The following is a 17,831-nucleotide window of genomic DNA, read 5'->3' on the forward strand; positions in this document are numbered from 1 at the left end:
AGACAATACCTCCAAATGCCCTAATGGAAAGGGTAGATCAGTGGCCAGCGAGCCACTGCAGCTTTACAGAAGTGTGCAGAGAAGAATCCTCCCATCTGCAGGCAGCTTTAGTCGTGCGTGTTTATGCATGCGTGAACGTCAGATAGAAGCACCATCTGCTGTGCACACTCAGAGTCAACTAAGGGTTCTGAACCATCCAGTCTCCACGCTAGAAATCCTTGTAGAATTGTCTGTCTGCGCTACAGAGAAGGCAACCACAGCTCAGGGATATTTAAGGAGCTTGCTCTTGATGTGAGAGCAAATGACCAGCGAGGGAGGCTGGATTCTAGCCTTCTATTTACAACTAATTAACTGTACAGTTTTGGTCACTATGTTTAAACTCTAGGAGCTACATTGTACAAAGAGGTATTAAAAAGTAAGTACCACCACATGTAACTGGACTAATGTTCAAAAGGCTCTTATCATGGCTATAATAGTAACTCAGGAAGTTTATATTCTTATTAAAATGATTATAGTAATTATTATAATGTGATAGTACAGTAATTATAATTGCATATGCTCTATGTTGATATACTACTAATATATTGGTGGTAATTACAGCAGCAAATCATGGCAATCAACTTTACTATATGGCCCTTTATCATATTACAGTGTAGATTATATGGCCCTTTGTTATATTGTAGGTATTACAGCCCCCTGTTATATTGTGTTGCAGAAAACAGCTAGAAACTTCAGAAATCTTATAAATGAGTTCAAGGCTCTCAGAAGCCCTGGCAGATACCATGTGATCTCAGGTGTCCATAGAAAATATTCAGAAGCTAGTCCCTTTCTGGGTAGTTATTTAGGATACCAAACTGTAGCCTCAAGATATTAACTTGAGTAATACACTCAGCCCTGGGTTTCCCAACATAGTTCATTTAATACATAATTTAACCAAACAGCAATAACAACAAACAGAGAGTCTCAACAAGCTGTGGGTGCTTCATAAAGCATCTTCAGCTTCAGTGGTGGCAGATGTCACTAGTGTCTTGACAACCTGCTCTGGAGATGAGTTCCAAGAAGGGAGGCAAAGGACAGAGCAACCTGGGCTACATGTGGGAAAGTCAGTCGTCACCACCGAGTGTCCCCTGAGTGACAGTGGAGACATGCAGGGAAAACAGCTGCTTGATTTGTTCTTTTGGGACAATGCCACCAAGGGACTGATGGTCTCCTCAGTTTCTAAGTTAACCCAACGGCCTATGGCCACTAAGAGACCTGACTCTGTAGTGATGGCCGTCAGAACCTCTTTACCAGCCTGCCAGCTTCGTGAAGAGTAAGACAGGATTTCTGCAAGGGAGGCCATGCTCTCAGCCACCTGGCCGTCTCCGTGGTGAGCCTTAGACCTTCAGCGCCCCCTTAGGTTGCCACAAAATACGAGAGCTGTGAGAGAGATCAGAAACCCTCAGCCTTAGAGAGCAGAAGTGGGGGGACTGAGGGGATCTACAGTCGTCTCGAAGCACGGGCGTCTCAAGACAACCCAGAGCTGCTGCCGAGGCGTCAGGCTTGCAAAGCCCACCTGGACCGGATGTGTCGTTAGCCGGAGATGGCCAAACACGCCTGGGGACACAGTCTCCCGAGAGATGCTGACTTTTGGGCAGGGTTGCCGGTCCACGCTTGCTGTATCAGTGACATAAGCTCTCAGAGCTGACACGGGAGCTGCTTGTGTGTGTGTGTGGTGTTTAAACATCAGGATAGAGTCCTTGGCGTCTACCACTACGAAACCCAACAGATAAGACTGTCAAAGGAAGCAGGGCAACAGACAGTGGGCTCCTATGACATGTTTCTTCCAAGGACAGGGACCTAACTGCAAAATTAATAACCCGATTATTGTAACCCTATTACTATAATACTATAATAGTAACCCTATTACTGCAGAAACAAAATCACCCCGGATGTCTAATTCAGAGATAGTTGTTCAGTATGGAGAAAAGATGGAGCGAGGGCTCCGTGGTTCAGAAGACCTGTTTTGGCAGAGTTTCCAGGTTCAGTTTCCAGCACCCACATGGCAGCTCATACCCACCCACAACTCCAGTTCCAGGGGTACGATGCCCTTTTCTGGCCTCCATGGGCATGGAGGAAAACGCTCGCGACACATAAAATAAATAAATATTTAAGAATTAAAATGAACAAAGATGGACTGGAGCACCAAGTGATTTTTTTGGGTCCCCAGGCTCCTTTTTTGCACGAGCATTCGGATGTCCCCTCTGAGGTTTTTCCATTTTGCCTGGGGTGGGGGACAAGAAACACTCCCAGGAGTTTTCTGTGAGGCAGACAGCAGAGGCGAGTGGTAGGCGATTCCAGTTTCATCGATTTAAAACTAACTCACGTGCAATATAAGGGGTGGCTTTTGTTATTTAAAAAAGGTTTTCGCTGTTATGTTTTTATTTGTTCTTGAGAGGTTCGCAGAGGTATACAATGCTCTCTCCACCCCCTATAACCCCTCTGAGTCTCCTCCCATACCCCCATTTCAGGCCCTTTATTAAAAAGAAAAGGGGAAACCCAGAACCCACTGAGTCCACTTAGGGCTGCCCATACCGTCATGCGTGTAAAGCCACTCTCAGGAGCGTGGGTAATCTACCAGCAGCCAAGGAGGTGGGTTGGTTTTTTAATTGACAAGATAATGACAACATATTTTGATGGATCTGTTTTAAAAATAAAGCAAGATTCTCTTTTCTCATTAAAATAATAAAAAGTTGCTTAAACTTAAATACTATACTCTACTGAAAATCTCCTCAAGCTCCGGACTACACAGGAAACAACATTTATGGTGGGAAAACGAAATAAAATACGGGTCTAAGGCAACCCTTTCTCTTTCCCAGGCCAGTCTTTTATCACAAGCAGCGCGAGGCTCATTCGCGCGGAAGATCTGCTCCCCTTGCTCCGCCTCTGCACGTAGCCCACATTTGAATGTAAAGCCGGAATTTTCTAAGTGTGGCCTCAGGAAAGTCAACACCAGAAACACCTGTGAACGTGGTTCCAGCTGGATCAGAAACGCTGGCAGTGGGGCCTGGGAATCTGACTGGACAAAAGCTGCCCAGGGAATTCTGCACCACAGAGTACAGGGATGGGTGACGTTTGGTGGACGCGCCCCTGTGGGATTGCTCTGTGGAAAGGACGTGCTGTGTTGCACACATCCACGGAAATGCAAACTATTTGTGGCAAGGTGACTGCTGGCAACATCCATCACTGCTGCTCACCTTCAACGACGAAATGACAGGAAACAGCTCCAACTTCCGATTTCTGCTATTCCGAACCTCATTGTCTAGGCTTTGGGGCAGAGGTTTCTCATGCACGAAGGGGAAAACGGTAGTTAAGCCAGGGCTTCTCACCTTGGCCTTAGAGACATTTGGGCTAGGTAAATTTTGGTGTGGGAGCTTGATGTGGAAGTCCCCTCTGTGTGCTGTGATTACCGTGAATAAATAAAGAAACTGCGTTGGACCTATAGCAGGGCAGAATTTAGGTAGGCGGGGAAAGCTAGGCTGAATGCTGGGAGGAAGAAGGGCGGAGTCAGAGAGACACCATGGAGCTGTTGGAGATATTCGTGCTGAGACTTTGCTGGTAGGCCACGACCTCACGGAGATATACAGATTAATAGAAATGGGTTAAATTAATATGTAAGAGTTAGCCAATAAGAAGTTAGAGCTAATGGGTTAAGCAGTGTTTTAATTAATATAGTTTCTATGTGGTTATTTTGGTTCTGGGAGGCCGGGGCGAACAAGCGGCCTCCTCCTACAGGAGCTAGCCTTCCTGGTGGAAGTTTACCAGCATCCTGGCTTCTTCCCACTGGATACAAGGAGCAGCCCCTCTTCCTCCACACTGTCCCCTTAGACAGGTCTTGACAATTAGAAGCCTTTCCAGACACTGCCAGGAACCTCTTCAGAGCAAAAGTGTCCTTATCTGGGAAACACTGGTCTAAGCCAGCGCAGCCCTAGTCCACAGTGGCCACAGAGGAGGAGTGTGGCAGCCAGAGGACTGTCTAGCTGACGAGCCCAGGGCGCTCACATTGTAGGAGTGGCCCTGCCTCTGTCTCCACTGCACCAACATCACCTGCACGACAATCAGGGCAGAGAAGGAGATCATCTCCAGGTGCATGGCCTCATGGTCCCAGTGCATCTGAAGCATCTTCTCCTGACTCAGGTTGCAACCAACAAATAGGCCGTTAAAAAGGCCCTCGTCTTTGCCTGCCTGGCAAAACATCACCAGCACCCTGGCTCAGAGGGAAGTGAAGATTTCAAGTGCAGGTGGTCGTAAGCTTTGACCAGAGTCTTTCTTGGTTTCTTCCTTTCCCTTGAGAGTGGGGGAAGGAGCCGCAAAACCCTGCTGCTCCCAGTCCTCTGCTTCCATGTGTGACTTTGACCCCTGTCTTGTCTTTTCATTTAAGAGACCAACGAGGTAGAGAAGACTTAGGTCCAGTTGATTCCAGATAAACCACTTCATTGTCTCACAACCCTGAGAATGTCATCTGTCTCTTTTACAACATATATATATATATATATATATATATATATATATGCTATAAAAGAACTCATAAGTTGACTTTAATTTCTCCTATTTTCAAACAAAAAGCTTCCCTGCATACAAGATGGTGCCTGTACCAAAGACGGTGATCTTGCCTGACCGGGAACTGATAGCTCTAGAGTGGGCTGCATAAACTGTTATATTAATACAGCCATTATGGGGAGAAAAACAGGCCTAAGTATTTTCTCGAACAGGACAGATGATAAACGGGCTTCGGTTTTAGTTGGACACTCCTTTGCACTGTGACAGATAACAGCACTAAAGTAGCAAGCCGTCTGGGGAGTGACCTTGAGGAGACTTTAGAGAAAGTACTCTTGACCTTGACTGTGAATTAGGATTATTAGGAAGTTTTCGAAAGTCCTGGTGTCCAACCTGCATCCCAGATCGATTAAGTGACAAATGACAGACACTGAGAGCTGAATCACACACAGAAAGCCCAACCCCTACTCCTCTGGCCTGCCAGAATTCCTGCGTCTGAGATGTGACCCCTGTCACCTCCACTCATAGCCTAGCCTTGACAACACTTTGATCTCAGCACCTCAGCCTCTAGAGATATCAGGGAATCCATGTTTGCTGCTTCAACCGTCCCATCTGTGTTATTTTATTAAGGCAGAGCCCTAGCAAAATAATGCAGATTTCCAGAAAACAAATTTATTTTTAAAAAATTTAATCATGATATGTTTCTTTTTAATGGCTACATAAAATGAACTGCATTTTAATGGGATACAGTGTGACATTTACATAGATGTACAGGCTACATAATGTTTAATGGGACACAGAGTGACATTTACATACATGTATAGGCTGTATAATGGTTCAAGTATCAGTAATTTAAAAAAATCTTCACATGATTTTCAGGGTGATCAAGACTGGGAACCACTGGTTCAAAGGGCAAGGGAGAGAGAGAGAGAGTATGGTCAGGGGGGAGAAAAAGAGAGCGGCGAGAGAGAGGGAGAGGAGAAGGGAGGGAGGAAGGAGGAAGGGAAGAGAGGAAGGAGAGGGAGAGAAAAAAGGAGTGGGGGAGAGAGAAAGAGGGGGGGGGGAAGGAGAGAAGAAGGGAGGGAGGGAGAGGCAAAAAGACAGTCAGACCTAAAGTCAAATCAATGATGGGAGAGAAAATGGAAATATAGCAGCGTGCTCTCAATGGCAGCAGGCACAGAATCTTCCGAAGACTCCTCTCCACCTCTGGCTGGTTACCACGCTCAGTTAGCTAGCATTGCAGTCAGAAGCCCGAGACCTTCTAAAGATTCTGGTCAGGTGTGCTAGCCATTTGGGATCTCTCCTTTCCAGCAATCCTGCAGAGCCTTCTGCAGAGGAAGTATCCAGCACTTCAGGAAAGGGCCCCATCCAAACCCCAGGGGTGCCCCCTGCTGGATAAGGCGTAGAACTGAGTGTCCTGAGATGATCATGCCCGGTGGAGTGGGGCTGCGAGATGGACTTAGGACATCAGTCCTGGGAGGGACACAGGTGGACGAACACCCTTCACTTGTCAAGGGAAGAGGCTGGAGTCACGTCAGGGAAGTAACGTGAGTAAAGCCACATGGATCTGTTGGAAGCTGATCCCAGAAGATGAGAATGATTTCTACAAGTTTATAAGAGATACACCCGCTCCCTAGAAGAAATGGAAGCAGAGAAAGAGAAATGACGAGTCTAAGAACGTATGCCTTTTACAGACCTAAATCCTAAATGAGCATCAAATAGTCTGTGAGATGAATGGCTTCTTCACATGGGCACACACGGATTCATCATCAATCTAAAATGGAACTTCTATAGATAGAAGACAAATTCTGCCTTATGGTAGTAATTTGTGTGTGCTTGTGTGTTTACACCTGTGTGCATGTGTGTGTGCACACCCCACCACATATATATCTATATCTATCTATCTATCTATCTATCTATCTATCTATCTATCTATCTATCTATCGATAGATAGATAGAAAATGCATCTCAGGTGCGTCAACCTATCTGGAAATATTTTGAAAAGCATAAATTAGTGTACATATGTGAGGAGTATTTCCTATTTTGAATAGGAATACATCCATAATTGATTACTATAATGCAAAAAGGGAGGGGCTTTTCATTTGTATTTCTTTCATGTGGTGCTCACAGTACCCAACGGCCCCACTGTAGGTCCCAGAACACAGAAGAAACAGTGAGTGAAGAAAACCAGATGTGTCTTGTGCCTACAATAAGCAAGAGCTTCATAGTGCCACATTTTTAAGGACACACAAATCTAACTTGGTGGTACTGCATGGGTCACATGGGAGAAGACACATAAAATCCACACTCTTTGCGTCTAAAGTATCCCTGTCACATACATGCATGCTATATTTCTCTCACTCTATCTTAGGACATTCACAAGTACAACGATGACTTCATCCAATCTCTCAAGCTGTTCAGAGGAGAATCTTATTGTTAATAAAAGCAGCCATAAAAATACTAATAACTTACTTCCATGCTTCATCTGTGGAAAGCTTGGAGAGCTGGAAAACATAAAAGGACACTTATTAAAATTTCTTTATTTTCTCAACATGTATTTTAAAACATTACATGAGACACCGAAACTAGGAAAAACAGTAATGGTCTCTAGCACTGGAATCAGTTAGGATGAAAGCAGTTATAAAACAATTTGCTTACAGAAAACAGAAAACGCAACAAAACACCAGCAATCAGGTCACTATTAATAAATATTTGATTCTTCTCCTAGGTCGGAAAACCAGATGTGTCTCCAATTCTTGTACTTTTGTTTTGGCAAACCAGTCAAGATTGTAGGGAACGGCCTCTTGTGGGCAGTGCCCCTTTAGCTCCAGGGAGAGAGCTTGTAAATCCAGCACTCCTAGAAACCATCTGGCTGATGGTGCTGGAAAGATGCCAGCAAGCAAACACCATCTCTAAGTTCAAGGCTTTAGAGTCACAGCTAACTAGAAGTTGGGTTTCTTTGGGGTTCTTGCTGTGCCCTCTAGGTAAGGAGGCATTACTGTGCAGAAACTATATCCTTGCAGTTGAACTGGGGAGCGCAGACATTCCCAGAACAGACTCCACCAAAGACTACCTCCAGTTGGCTAAAACCTTTACCACCACCAGCAGAAAAACAATCCTCCGACAGCTTATTTCCCAGACCAGCTGTATTAGAAGATACCATTCAAAAGCTGAGATTCCTGAAGACAGCGGAGAAGAGACGGCAAAGAGAACATGCATTACACAGTAACCCACACGTTCTCCTCTCCACTTTCTTCAAGTGGTGCAGGCAATTCTGATGTGGCTGAGACTAGGATTTCCAACTCACAGGATTTCTAGCTAAATGGACTCTACAGGAATGTGTGCTTCTGTGAGAGGCAAAGGCATCCCCTTAGATGAAAGAGCGAGGCTTTCCATGACCGTGTTCAATTTCTGAGGCAGGCTCATGTAACAATTTTCTGGATGATGTCAGAAAACAGGTGGTTAGTGCAGTACTTGATACCATGGCTTCCACAGGTGGAGCCTGGAAGGAGGTCACAGCAGCTGGGCTCAGGTGCCAAGTTCTAGGGACGTAGAAATTCTCAAGTAATAGTGTGCCTATGTGTGGGGCAATATGAGGAGTATTGGTATTAGTTCTTCTTTGAAAATCCTGTAGAATTCTGAGCTGAAACCATCTGGCCTTGGGCTTTTTTTGGTTGGGAGACTTTTGATGACTATTTCTATTTCTTTAGCAGCTATAGGTCTATTTAATTTGCTTATCTGGTCTTGATTTAATTTGGGTAAGTGATATTTATCCAGAAAATTATCCATTTTCTTTAGGTTTTCCAATTTCCAATTTTTTGAAGTACAGATTTTTGAAATATGACCTAATAATTCTCTGGATTTCCTCTGTATCTGTTGTCATGCTCCCCTTTTCATTTTTGATTTTGTTAATTTGGATATTCTCTCTCTGCCTTTTGGTTAGTGTGGATAAAGGATTTGTCTATTTTGTTGATTTTCTTGAAGAACCAACTCTTTGTCTCATGGATTCTTTGTATTGTTTTCTTTGTTTCTATTTTGTTGATTTCAGCTCTCAATTTGATTATTTCCTGCCGTCTAGTTCTCCTGGGTGAGTTTTCTTCTTTGCTTCTTTTTGTTCTAGAGTTTTCAGGTATTCTGTTAAATCAGTGTGGGGTTTTTCCAGCTTCTTTATGTAGGCATTTAGTGTTATGAACTTGCCTCTTAACACTGCTTTCATTGTGTCCCATAAATTTGGGTATGTTGTGTGGTCGTGTTCATTGAATTTTAGGAAGTCTTTAATTCCTTTTTTATTTCTTCCTTGATCCATTGATGATTCAGGTGTGCATTATTTAATTTCCAAGTGTTTGTGGTTTTTCTGAAATTGGTGTTGCTCTTGAATTCTAATTTTAAGTCATGGTGATCTGATAAGACACATGGGATTATTCCAATTGTTTTTGTATCTGTTGAGGTTTTACTTTGTTACATGGTATACGGTAAATTTTTGAGAAGGTTCCATGAGGTGCTGAGAAGAAGGTATGTTCTTTTATGTTTGGATGACTATTCTATAGATGTCTGTAAGTCCATTCGAGTCATAACTTCGGTTAGTCTCCTTATTTCTCTGTTAATTTTCTGTCTGACTGACCTGTCCAGTGGTTAGAGGGGAGTGTTGACATCTCCCACTGTTAGTGTGTGGGGTTTGACTGTAATTTAAGTTTTAGTAGTGTTTCTTTTACATATGAGCGTATCCTTGTATTTGGGGCATAAATGTTTAGTATTGAGATTTCCTCTTGATGAATTTTTCCTGTGACTAATATGAAATGTCCTTCTTTGTCTCTTTCGATTGATTTTACTTTGAAGTCTATTTTGTTAGATACTAGATTAGCTGCACCAGCTTGTTTCTTAGGTCCATTTGATTGAAAATTTTTTCCCAACCCTTTACTCTGAGGTGATGTCTGTCTTTGAGTTTGAGGTGTGTTTCTTGTATGCAGCAGAAGGATGGATTCTGTTTTTGTATCCAATCTGTTAGTCTGTGTCTTTTTATAGGTGAGTTGAGTCCATTTATATTAAGGGATATTAATGACCAGTGATTGCTATCTCTTGTTAATTTAGTTTTCATTGCCGGTGATGTTAGTGTGTGTGTGTGTGTTCCCTTCTTTGATATTTGCTGCTGTGAGATCATCTAATGTCTGTGTTTTTGTGGATAAAGCCAACTTCCTTGGGTTGGAGTTTTCCTTCTAGTACTTTGTGTAGGGCTGGGTTTGTGGCTAGGTATTGGATAAATCTGGTTCTGTCATGGAATATCTTGTTTTGTCTGTCTATGGTGATTGAAAGTTTTGCTGGATATAGTAGTCTGGGCTGGCATCCATGATCTCTTAATGTCTGCATAATGTTTGACCAGGACCTTCTGGCTTTCACTATTTCAATTGAGAAGTCATGTGTAATTCTGATTATATGTTACTTGGCCCTTTTCCTTTGCAGCTCTTAATATTCTTTCTTTATTCTGTATGTTTAGTGTTATAATTATTACATAGCTAGGGAGATTTTTTTTTATCCAGTCTATTTGGTGTTCTGTAAGCCTCTTGTATCTTCATTTGTATATCTTTCTTTAGGTTGGGAAAGTTTTCTTCTATGATTTTGTTGAATATGTTTTCTGTACTTTTGAGTTGGAATTCTTCTTTTATCCCTATTATTCCTAGGTTTGGTCTTTTAATGGTGTCCCATGGGTCTTTATGTTAAGCTGTTGTTAGATTTAATGTTTTCTTTGAACAATGAGTCTATTTCCTCTATTGTATCGCCAGCACTGGAGAGTCTCTCTTCCATCCCTTGTATTCTGCTGTTTATGCTTGCATCTGTGGTTCCTGATCGTTATCTCCTAACTTCTGTTTCTATAATTACTTTGGTTTGTGTTTTCTTCATTGTCTCTATTTCAGTCTTAAATCATTTCTTTCATCTGTTTGATTACTTTTTCTTGATTTTCTTTATGGGATTTGCTGATTTCTTCGAATCTTTTGTTTGTTTTTTCCTCCATTTCTATTAGGGGATTTTTTTTCATTTCCTCTTTAAGAGCCTTATACTCCTAAAGCTATTTTTTAGGTCATTTTCTTCTGCTTCATCTGTATTTGGGTGTTTAAGTCTTGCTATTGTAGAGTCACTAGTTTTTATTGGTGTCATTACGCTCTTTGCGGTGTTGAGTGTGTTCTTACGTTGTCTACCCATCTTTTCCTCTGATTGGTGTAGTTGGGGCTGTGTCTCTGGTGATCAATCTTCTGGGTGCTAGAGGATGATGTTCAGAAGCTTGTTAAAGAGGCCGAGGATATACCTCCGTGTTACAGCACTGGCCTAGCATGCAAAACCCTTGGGTTCCATTCCCAGTACTGGGGACATTTTAAAGTTAGGTTGTACAGTAGGAATTTGAAGCCTGAGAAACCTGAACCCATTGCCTGGGCTCTTATCCACTCAGGCCAGCAGCTGTGAGAGCCTGGGTAAGACGCGTTACACCGTGTGTGTGTGTGTGTGTGTGTGTGTGTGTGTGTGTGTGTGTGGTCTTGGGAGAATGGAAAGTCATTTCCAGTTTTCAGTGAGGGAATTTGCTAGACTCGTCTCTTGGCTCTGAGGAAGGAAAGGAGCAGTTAATTCTGTGACTCAAGGCAGAAAGAATAACCAGAAACCACTGTAGTTTCTGCTACAGATAACAAATAGCCTTCAAGCTGTCTGTCAGGTATGTGTTGGGGGAGGGGATAGAAAGAGGACATGTCTCATTGTCATAAAAAGAGCCTATGTTATTAAAATATCTTAAATGTCATATTCTGTAGATCTCCCATTTTATAATCCTCTCTAGGGCTGGGATTAAAGGCATGCACCACTACCACCCAGTTGCTATGGCAAACTAGTGTGGTTACTGGGATTAGAGGTGTGTGTCACCACTGCCTGAGACCTCGCATCAAAACAGAAAGTTCAAAGAGGACTGGGGGTATAGAGTAGAGCACTTGCTTGCTTAGCACGTGTGGGCTCAAGTACTACAAAACAAAACAAAACAAAACAAAACAAAACAAAACAACACAGCACAAGCCAAAACCCAAAACAAATATGGTTTAAAAACGGTCGGAGTCAGTAGACATGGGAGAGGACATAAAGCAGTGGGAAGAAATGAAAGGTTTTTGTCGTCTCGAGGGCGCAGCTGCATTAGCGTGAATGCGTAGTATCCCGGGAAACACTCGAGTAATCACGTAGACACTAAGCTACTTATTCCAGCTCCTTCCTACCCATTCTCTGCCCATTAATTCTCCTCCTTTCTCCTGACTTTCTGAGGTCAATCCAACTGCCTTGGGCTGACAGGTCCCTTGATGGTTAGGTCTTGCAAAACTCCTTCGCGTTGTTTTACAAATGAATTGTCCTCCCATTTAGTCCTTTCTTTTCTCTTTTCTCTTTTTCACAGTGACAGAAAATGTGTAACTGATTAGCATTAAGTTAACTAAGTGGCTCCAAAGCAGCCAGGTGCAGCGAGGTGCAGCGCCAGGGCACTTGGAAAAGCCGAGGTAAAGTGCAGGCATCTGGCGGGCCCCTCCGTGAGCGGTAGATTCGGTGTCTGTTGGGGTGGGAGCATTGAATCCAAAGTCATCCAGGCGGTTAGGGTTGCATTAGCTCGCCTGGTCTCAGTTACTAGTGTGGATGAGCACTTAGGGTTCTGGACTTCGATTCCGGGAGCCAGGGGCCAACTTGTGCTTCGGCAGGATTAATTGCCTACAGGATGGGGCTCTGAAGCCAGTCTCCAGTTTAGGGGAAGGAACAGCTGTGAAGGCTTGACCAGGCTGAGTCCTCCCATCTCATCTCCCCTCAGGCTGCTTTGTGGATACCATGTTTTGTTAGGTGCAGGCAAACTTTGGGTATTTAAGAATTACCAAGCTCACTGCAAGTCGGTCTGATTCCCCAAGCCCCTAGTTCTTCACTATAGTCCCAGTGTCTCCTGAGCCCTAAGCCTGACTGTACACACCCATTGGTGTGGTGCTGTTTTTGTTTTTGAGAAAGTCTGCTTTTATTAAAACGTTGAAAACCAGTGCAAAAGAAAGATACTCAACTTTATTGCTTATCTAGTTCTTTAGTTAATGGTACCGTGTCACTATGGGTTGGTATTTTTCCCCCAGCTAAAACAGCCGTGTGTGTGTTTGTGTGTGTGTGTGTGTGTGTGTGTGTGCACATGCACGTGCCCCTGCCCGCACGTGCACATGTGTGCATGCCCCCGTGTTTCTCTCGATGCTGGCCTGCAGCCCTAATTGCCATCTCTAACCTGCATCTATGGGGAAAATGCATTCTGCCTTTCAAACCACAGCCTTGCAAATGCACGTTTGGAACACTGTCTGTTTGTAAGCTGGGGCCGGCAGCATTAACAAACAGCTCTTGGCCCAGGGCAGCCTCACAACCAAATGACATGTGGTTTAAGGTTCATGTAACAGCCAGTTCATTTCAATAATGCTAGCTAGACCCCGGGCTCTCAGGTTCTCCGGTTTCTGGGTAGTTTAGAGAAGAGGGCAGCAGGATTTCTACAGTGACAGGGGCGGGTGTGGTGTGCCCGCTCCCTAGGAGAAATGCCACATTCCTGCTTTTAATGGCTTGCCCTGCAGGTTTTTAGGACCGAGGCTCTTCCGAGGGCAAGCTTTTCAGTTCTGCTGAACAATTGATCTTGAGAAAGAAGAACTCCTTTTAAAAAGCAGTCGTAGTTCCAAGCTTGGAAGTTCAGCCAGGGTCATTCTAGTTTATTGAGTGCAGGGGCCCCTCAGTGGGAGGGAGAACCACATTTCAGTCCTCCCTGGGGCTCCTGTCCCTCCCCTCACCCTGTTTTCTTTTTGCCAGTGCCTTTAACGTTGTTGTCTCCTCTTCACTCAGTTAGAAGCCAGACAGCCCATCCCAGGCAAACGAGTCCATTGACCTAGCCATAAAAAGAGCTGGTCTTTCTCAAACACAGTTTGCCCAGGCCTTGGGGTCTGAAGTCTTTTCGTCCTCTGTCCTCGGAATCATCCCTTGTGGTGCTTGTCACCAGCTTACAGCAGGATCAAAAGAGAATGGGTAGCAACACCCAGGCTGTCCCAGCTTCCCGCCCCCAAGGCTGGGGTGTGGGGTCTGTATTTAGGACCTACCCTCCTAGCTCCTGTACTTCAGGATTAATTGCCAGAATCACACCACAGCTCTGCTCTACCGAAGCTGTGTTCTTATGAAAGGAAAATAAGAATGTTCTTAAACAAGGCCAGCTATAGACTCACCAACAGGAGGCTGCTGTTAGTTTTGACTTCTAACACACGTTTGATCCCCTACTCTGCTTCCTACCCATGCAAATAGCTGAAAATTATTATTATTATTATTACCAGCAATATCATTACTTTCACTGGGGTAGAACCAGGCTTTCCTGTGTGCTAGGCAAGCTCTCTGCCTCAGAGCTGCATCCCCATTCCAGGTACCTGAAACTTCATGTCATGCCTACACCTTAGAGTTCCCATGCCCCCTCTGCTTGCAGAATCTTCTGCTTTCCCCATTTGAGTCTTTGGAAGCACAGCCCCTCATCCCAGGGCCTGACTGGTTCCGTTCCTCCCTGCTCTTTCCAGACCCCTCCCTCAATGCATTGCTCTCCCAGGCTTTTCCATCCACTTCAATGCCAGATAGCTTAGTGTTCAAGGTGTGGCTATGTAGAATGGTTCCCCTTTGTGCTTGAGGGGGGCATTCCAAAACACGGTGGATTCCTGAGACTGTGGATAGCACCAAACAGGGTATCCTCTGTGGATCTAATAATAAACAGATGGGCGGAGCATAGTGTGGACACAGTGAACAAAGGGGTTATTTATGTTGTTGGCAAGACATCCATAATCGATTTCACTGTGCTTCAATGAGATTTCAGATTGTTCACGATTTTTAAACTGGTAAATTGTTTATCTCTAGAATTTCCACTTAATATTTTAAGGCCATAGTTGAGTACAGGTGATTGAAACTAATCAAAACAAAACCATGGATAAGTGTGTGTGTGTGTGTGTGTGTGTGTGTGTGTGTGTGAGAGAGAGAGAGAGAGAGAGAGAGAGAGAGAGAGAGAGAGAGAGAGAGAGAGAGAGAGAGAGAACAAACTTCTGAATAGCAGAGACTCTTCCAATCAGCATTCATCGGATCCATCTGGAGCCAAATCCAATGGGTGCCACTTCTGCTCCAGCCGCTCGCTGGCATTTGGAGAGAGGAAAAAAGCACAGATGATCCCCTTCAGCTACTACCTGCAAAGGGTCCTCTTGCCATGAGAGAGCGCTGCTGTTACTGTGGCTCAGCCTTTCCATATCTACCCATCCCAGAGCCATTGAGAGCTACGCAGGGTTATGGGCTGCAAGTAAGAAAAGAGGCTTCGGCTGAGCCCTCAGATTCCGTGGGGCTCAGAATGAGCACCTGCTGCTGCTCCTTGTACAGCGACCATGCGCTGTGCATCTGTGTGGGCAAGGCCTTGTTTTATACAAGACTATTAATATGTTGTAAGGGGCATGTGCTACAGCCATGTGCCCTGATTAACCATGTTCAGGTTAACAGTGGATTCTGTACGACTGCAGTGCCATAAGACTCTGTAACCCGCCGGCACCATGCCCGTCATCATTTGTGTGGCTTCACTGGGGGACGAACTTCAGTGAAATCGCCTAGTGATGGATTTCTTAAAGCACACCCCTGCTGCTGCATGGCATGTTACTGTACTACTTAGTTCAATACCTTGTTAATTAGGACACATCTTTTTGCCACCACTGGGAAGTGCTCTCGGACATGATTGGGAGAAGGACATCAGCACAAAGGGCACAGCCTGGGCCTGTTCTGATTTGTTGTAAGGAGGCCATTTGCTCATTTCCCCACCTCCTGGGAGCTCAGTCCTGAAATAACCACACAGAAACTATATTAATTAAATCACTGCTTGGCCCATTAGCTCTAGCTTCTTATTGGCTAACTCTTACATCTTCATCTAACCCATCTCCATTAATCTGTGCATCACCACGAGGTCATGGCCTACCAGCAACGTTTCAGCATGTCTTTCTCTGGCAGCGCCTCCGTGGCGTCTCTAAACTCCGCCTTCCTTCTTCCAGCATTCAGTTTAATTTTTCCCACCTGGCTCTGTTCTGCCCTGCTCTGCGACAGACTCAGCACAATTTCTTTATTAACCAGTGGTACTCACAGCATACAGAGGGGAGTTCCACGTCACTTTGTTTGACTGGCTTTCGTGACCCTATTGAAAATGGTCATTGCTCTTTTTGTTTTGCCAGAAGACAAATGGAAACACAAAGTCAGGGATAGGGATCTGGTGGTGTCTGACGGTAGTGAATCCGACAGGAACGACTTTGTCACTAGAGATCTGAGATTTGAGACAAGATGAAGGTGCAGTAGGCGCTGTGGTGGCTGAGGCACTGGGATTGATAGCCGAGAAACTGTGCTCCATTCAATGACAACACAGCCACTATGTGATTCCCAACCTCGGGACACCTGACGTTGTTAAACAAACCCGAGATCTTACACGCTAACCACCCTTTTGAACTTGATGTTTTGTTGACTCACAGACTGGGTCAGTCAACACCATTGACTCGGGAACACTGCTGTTATCCCTGCCAAGAAACCCCAAGTTCGTTAGCTGTTGCTCTTTATTCCCTCCTTGCCCCCCCTTGGTGACCACAAATCCACCTTCTATCTCCGTGGCTTGTCTGTAATGGATGTTATGTATCAAGGCAACTCTAAATTATATGGGCTTTTGCCTGGCATCTTTTTCATATTTTTATTGAATTTTTAATTTATCTTACATACTCACCACAATTTTCCCTTCCCTCCTCTCCTCCTGTTCCCTTACCCACCTCCTTTCTACCCCCTCCCATTTACTCCTCAGAAAGGGCAAGGCCTCCCTTGGGAGTCAACAAAACATTTGCTCGACTTCGGCTCCTTACATGCCAGTGCCATGCTTCCGATACTAATACATCATACATGTAACATGCCTCCGCACGCCACTGCTTTTGGGGGATGAATAATACTCCATTCCAGGAACACACCACATTCTGTTCACAAATCATGAACTGTGGGGTTGTTTATACTTTGGGGCTGGCGTGGATCGTGACGCCATCAAAAATCAGTATGGAAATACAGGTCAAAGCCACAGCTAAACGCGGCTTCACACCCATTGGAATGGCTGGCAGGAAAACGCCAGATAATGACAAGTTCGGGTGAAGATGTGAAATTCCTCGTAAATTACAAGCAGCCTTGTAAAACGCAACCGCTTTGGAAAATGGTTTGACAGATCTTCAAAATTCTAAACACGCAGTTGCCGTATGAATCACCAGCTGTGCCCTGTCGACGCATATTCAAAAGAATGAAAAGTTAGGCTCACAAAGAGCACTTGCTTACAGTTTCAGACACATCTTGGAATGGATGGATTCCCACCTCTTTGCGAGGTTCTCAAACTTCCTCTGCCTTTCATTTCTACTTCCACCCACGGCGGTTGTGGGTAATCCTTTCAGGTTGGCTGAGCTGGAGGATTCTCGACCGCACTTGCGTCGTGAGTTCACGGATTTCGGAGCAAAGCAGGGAAGGATCAGAGCAGAAGTTGATGCTATCACGGTGGACCCTGCAGGCTTAGTAGGTGGTGTGCAGGTAGGATCGGAGGAGGAGGTGGTGTGGCTGTCCTCTCACCAGAAGGTCTTCCAGGCATGGTCACCATCACTTAGAAAGGGAAGGTGGCTTCTGTATCTAGATTGGCATCCCGGAGTAGCAAGGCGGGGAGTCCTTGGGTCAGATATGCTGTGCTACTCAGCCTTCTCTATTTTGCAACAAAGTGCCTGACACAGACAACCTGAAAGGAAGGAGAGGGTTTCTGTTTGCTCACAGTTTTAGAGGGGTAGGTCTACCATGGTGGGGAGGGCATGGGGGTGTAGGGCAGTTCAATCATGGCAGCCAGAAAGCAGGGAAAGGAGATACAGGAAGAGGCCAAGTAAGATGCAGCCTTCAAGACACCTTCCCTGTGACCTCTTACTGCTCTTTTTCGACTCCTGCCACCTCTTGCCTCTCACCACTCCCTGACAAAGCTACCATATTATGTACCTATCAAGGATTAAATCAGAGCACACATGACGTCACTCCAGATGCCCAGAGCTGGGTTTACTAACGCACTAGGCATTTCCCCATCCAGTCGAGCTAACAGATTAAATTAACCACTGTAGGCAGTGCGGTCTCTCTTAACTGTCTTAATAGACAACATTCTGGTGTGAGCCACTGACATTTCTCGAATGAGCCAAGCATTCTGTTTTCTGCTTTGCTTAGCTATTCTCTCATCTGCG

Source organism: Arvicola amphibius, chromosome 11 (assembly GCF_903992535.2).
Source record: "Arvicola amphibius chromosome 11, mArvAmp1.2, whole genome shotgun sequence".
Taxonomy (NCBI): domain Eukaryota; kingdom Metazoa; phylum Chordata; class Mammalia; order Rodentia; family Cricetidae; genus Arvicola; species Arvicola amphibius.